Source organism: Carettochelys insculpta, unplaced genomic scaffold (genome assembly GCF_033958435.1).
Source record: "Carettochelys insculpta isolate YL-2023 unplaced genomic scaffold, ASM3395843v1 scaffold_0046, whole genome shotgun sequence".
NCBI lineage: Eukaryota > Metazoa > Chordata > Testudines > Carettochelyidae > Carettochelys > Carettochelys insculpta.
The window spans coordinates 100,001-105,000 of record NW_027439083.1 but is presented as its reverse complement, the minus strand read 5'-3'; the positions used below and the strand labels follow the sequence as shown (position 1 = coordinate 105,000).

The following is a 5,000-nucleotide window of genomic DNA, read 5'->3' as shown; positions in this document are numbered from 1 at the left end:
TCCCCCTCCACCGGGCTTAATAGTCCACAACCGGGACCCAGGGCCTTCCCCGCTCTCAACAACCTCCACCCACGGTCCCCCTCCACCGGGCTTAATAGTCCACAACCGGGACCCAGGGCCTTCCCCGCTCTCAACAACCTCCACCCACGGTCCCCCAAGACGCACGTTCCAAGCCTTAACCCTCAGACCATCCACCCCCCGGGGGGGACCCCACACCCACCTGACCCCAACTCACTCCCACCAAAAACACCACCACCGCCACCGCCTCAACGGCCTGCCCAACCCAGCACTCCCACACACACACCTGCCCCACCAACGCTCCACACACGCTTTCTTCCCTCTCCCCGACCCGACCCAAGCCATCGCACCGCACCGGGTGAGGGCCTTAGCTTCCTCGCCCGCCCCCCCGCCCCCGACACGCAGGCAGGCAGAGGGAAAGGCCTCAGCGCCCCCCAGGACCGTCGCGCCGCCTTGGCCTCACGGCTTCCCTGCTCCCGCACGGCAGACACACGCCCCGCTCTACCCCCGCTGGGGCCAAAAGCTGCCTACGGCACCTGGGATTCCCAGGCGGTCACCCATCCAGGTACTAGCCAGGCCCGGGACGGTTTACCTTCCGAGATCGGACGAGATCGGGGGCATTCGGTCCGGTATGGCCGTAGGCCCCCGCCTCCCCGGGCTTTAGCGTCAGCAGCCTGGCCTCAGTCAGCCGGGCCCAAACAATTAACCCGGAGGCCGGGCCGAGGGAAAACTTCCTCCGAGCCGGCCCAAGGGGAAGGGAGGACGAGGACGCCGGGCCCGGGAGGTGACAGGACGTGCACGTCAGACCCGGGAAGCTGTGCGCCCCGAGGTTAACCCCCGGGCCGGGGCGGGGAGAGAAAAATGTTCTAAGTCCGGTAGGGACAGCAGGTCAACCCCGGTCCGAGGCGGGGAGAGAAATTTTCCAAGTCCGGCAGGGACAGCAGGTCAACCCCGGCCGCCGTAGCAGAGGTTGACCTGGTGTCCGATTCGCTCCCCGGGCACCAGGTCAACCTCGGGCGCTTTAGCGGAGGTTGACCTGGTGTCCGATTCGCTCCCCGGGCACCAGGTAAACCGTGGCCGCTTTCAGCGGAGGTTGACCTGGTGGCCGATCCCCTCCTGGGGCTCCAAGTCCGGCAGGGACAGCAGGTCAACCCCGGCCGCTTTAGCAGAGGTTGACCTGGTGTCCGATTCGCTCCCCGGGCACCAGGTAAACCGTGGCCGCTTTCAGCGGAGGTTGACCTGGTGGCCGATCCCCTCCTCGGGCTCCAAGTCCGGCAGGGACAGCAGGTGAACCCCGGCCGCTTTAGCAGAGGTTGACCTGGTGTCCGATTCGCTCCCCGGGCACCAGGTAAACCGTGGCCGCTTTCAGCGGAGGTTGACCTGGTGGCCGATCCCCTCCTGGGGCTCCAAGTCCGGCAGGGACAGCAGGTCAACCCCGGCCGCTTTAGCAGAGGTTGACCTGGTGTCCGATTCGCTCCCCGGGCACCAGGTAAACCGTGGCCGCTTTCAGCGGAGGTTGACCTGGTGGCCGATCCCCTCCTCGGGCTCCAAGTCCGGCAGGGACAGCAGGTCAACCCCGGCCGCTTTAGCAGAGGTTGACCTGGTGTCCGATTCGCTCCCCGGGCACCAGGTAAACCGTGGCCGCTTTCAGCGGAGGTTGACCTGGTGGCCGATCCCCTCCTCGGGCTCCAAGTCCGGCAGGGACAACAGGTCAACCCCGGTCCCAGGCTGGAGAGAAAAATTTTCTAAGTCCGGCAGGGACAGCAGGTCAACCCCGGCCGCTTTAGCAGAGGTTGACCTGGTGTCCGATTCGCTCCCCGGGCACCAGGTCAACCTCTGGCGCTTTAGCAGAGGTTGACCTGGTGTCAGATTCGCTCCCCGGGCACCAGGTCAACCTCGGGCGCTTTAGCAGAGGTTGACCTGGTGTCCGATTCGCTCCCCGGGCACCAGGTAAACCGTGGGCGCTTTCAGCGGAGGTTGACCTGGTGGCCGATTCCCTCCTCGGGCTCCAAGTCCGGCAGGGACAGCAGGTCAACCCCGGTCCCAGGCGGGGAGAGAAAAAATTTCAAAGTCCGGCAGGGACAACAGGTCAACCCCGGTCCCAGGCTGGAGAGAAAAATTTTCTAAGTCCGGCAGGGACAGCAGGTCAACCCCGGCCGCTTCAGCTGAGGTTGACCTGGTGTCCGATTCGCTCCCCGGGCACCAGGTAAACCGTGGCCGCTTTCAGCGGAGGTTGACCTGGTGGCCGATCCCCTCCTGGGGCTCCAAGTCCGGCAGGGACAACAGGTCAACCCCGGTCCCAGGCGGGAGAGAAAAATTTTCTAAGTCCGGCAGGGACAACAGGTCAACCCCGGTTCCGAGCGGGAGAGAAAAATTTTCTAAGTCCGGCAGGGACAACAGGTCAACCCCGGTCCCAGGCGGCAGAGAAAAATTTTCTAAGTCCGGCAGGGACAACAGGTCAACCCCGGTCCCAGGCGGCAGAGAAAAAATTTCTAAGTCCGGCAGGGACAACAGGTCAACCCCGGTCCCAGGCGGCAGAGAAAAAATTTCTAAGTCCGGCAGGGACAACAGGTCAACCCCGGTCCCGGGCGGGAGAGAAAAATTTTCTAAGTCCGGCAGGGACAACAGGTCAACCCCGGTCCCAGGCGGCAGAGAAAAAATTTCTAAGTCCGGCAGGGACAACAGGTCAACCCCGGTCCCAGGCGGGAGAGAAAAAATTTCTAAGTCCGGCAGGGACAACAGGTCAACCCCGGTCCCAGGCGGCAGAGAAAAATTTTCTAAGTCCGGCAGGGACAACAGGTCAACCCCGGTCCCAGGCTGGAGAGAAAAAATTTCTAAGTCCGGCAGGGACAGCAGGTCAACCCCGGCCGCTTCAGCTGAGGTTGACCTGGTGTCCGATTCGCTCCCCGGGCACCAGGTAAACCGTGGCCGCTTTCAGCGGAGGTTGACCTGGTGGCCGATCCCCTCCTGGGGCTCCAAGTCCGGCAGGGACAACAGGTCAACCCCGGTCCCAGGCGGGAGAGAAAAATTTTCTAAGTCCGGCAGGGACAACAGGTCAACCCCGGTTCCGAGCGGGAGAGAAAAATTTTCTAAGTCCGGCAGGGACAACAGGTCAACCCCGGTACCGGGCGGGAGAGAAAAAATTTCTAAGTCCGGCAGGGACAACAGGTCAACCCCGGTCCCAGGCTGGAGAGAAAAAATTTCTAAGTCCGGCAGGGACAACAGGTCAACCCCGGTCCCAGGCTGGAGAGAAAAAATTTCTAAGTCCGGCAGGGACAACAGGTCAACCCCGGTCCCAGGCTGGAGAGAAAAAATTTCTAAGTCCGGCAGGGACAACAGGTCAACCCCGGTCCCAGGCGGGAGAGAAAAATTTTCCAAGTCCGGCAGGGACAACAGGTCAACCCCGGTCCCAGGCGGCAGAGAAAAAATTTCTAAGTCCGGCAGGGACAACAGGTCAACCCCGGTCCCAGGCGGGAGAGAAAAATTTTCTAAGTCCGGCAGGGACAACAGGTCAACCCCGGTCCCAGGCGGGAGAGAAAAATTTTCTAAGTCCGGCAGGGACAACAGGTCAACCCCGGTCCCAGGCGGCAGAGAAAAATTTTCTAAGTCCGGCAGGGACAACAGGTCAACCCCGGTCCCAGGCGGGAGAGAAAAAATTTCTAAGTCCGGCAGGGACAACAGGTCAACCCCGGTCCCAGGCGGCAGAGAAAAAATTTCTAAGTCCGGCAGGGACAACAGGTCAACCCCGGTCCCAGGCGGCAGAGAAAAAATTTCTAAGTCCGGCAGGGACAACAGGTCAACCCCGGTCCCAGGCTGGAGAGAAAAAATTTCTAAGTCCGGCAGGGACAACAGGTCAACCCCGGTCCCAGGCGGCAGAGAAAAATTTTCTAAGTCCGGCAGGGACAACAGGTCAACCCCGGTCCCAGGCGGGAGAGAAAAATTTTCTAAGTCCGGCAGGGACAACAGGTCAACCCCGGTCCCAGGCGGGAGAGAAAAAATTTCTAAGTCCGGCAGGGACAACAGGTCAACCCCGGTCCCAGGCGGGAGAGAAAAATTTTCTAAGTCCGGCAGGGACAACAGGTCAACCCCGGTCCCAGGCGGCAGAGAAAAATTTTCTAAGTCCGGCAGGGACAACAGGTCAACCCCGGTCCCAGGCGGCAGAGAAAAAATTTCTAAGTCCGGCAGGGACAACAGGTCAACCCCGGTCCCAGGCGGCAGAGAAAAAATTTCTAAGTCCGGCAGGGACAACAGGTCAACCCCGGTCCCAGGCGGCAGAGAAAAAATTTCTAAGTCCGGCAGGGACAACAGGTCAACCCCGGTCCCAGGCGGGAGAGAAAAAATTTCTAAGTCCGGCAGGGACAACAGGTCAACCCCGGTCCCGGGCTGGAGAGAAAAATTTTCTAAGTCCGGCAGGGACAACAGGTCAACCCCGGCCGCTTTAGCGGAGGTTGACCTGGTGTCCGATTCGGTCCCCGGACACCAGGTCAACCTCTGGCGCTTTCAGCGAGGTTGACCTGGTGGCCGGCTGAGCTCTGGAAGTCCGAATGGGGTTGAATTTGACCCGTGCAGCCGACCTAGAGTTCCAGGCGGTCGGCCGCTTTTGTGAGTCGTTCCCGCCTGTTGCCGCTGGGGGACTTTTCACGTATAAGGTTACGACAGGTACCGGGAGAATAGTAAGAGAAGGCTTGTCTGGCTCCAGCCTTTAGAGACGTACACGTGAGAGAGACCGACCGTCGTGTGAAGGCCCTTCCCGGGGACTCGGACGAGGGACCCGGGCGGACGTCTGCGGGGACGTCTGCGGCGGTTCGGGGTGTCGTCTCGGGCCCGATCCTCCGGAGAGGGGGCTCTCGAGGGAGGCTCGGCGCACGTCCGCGGGGACGGCCGCCGGGAGCGAGGCCCCGCTCCTCCTTCCGATCGATGGGGCGCTCGCGGACGAGACGGAGAGGGCCCTTCGCGGGCCGGCACCCTTCCCGCGGCGGGCA

At 61.9% G+C, this 5,000-nt stretch overlaps 1 non-coding gene across 1 annotated transcript; it reads right to left on the bottom strand.

The window, feature by feature from the left end:
* Positions 1 to 542: 542 nt before the first annotated feature.
* On the bottom strand, positions 543 to 661 carry LOC142006224 (5S ribosomal RNA). The gene has a single exon (XR_012643330.1). It is a non-coding gene; the product is annotated as a 5S ribosomal RNA (ribosomal RNA).
* Positions 662 to 5,000: the final 4,339 nt, after the last annotated feature.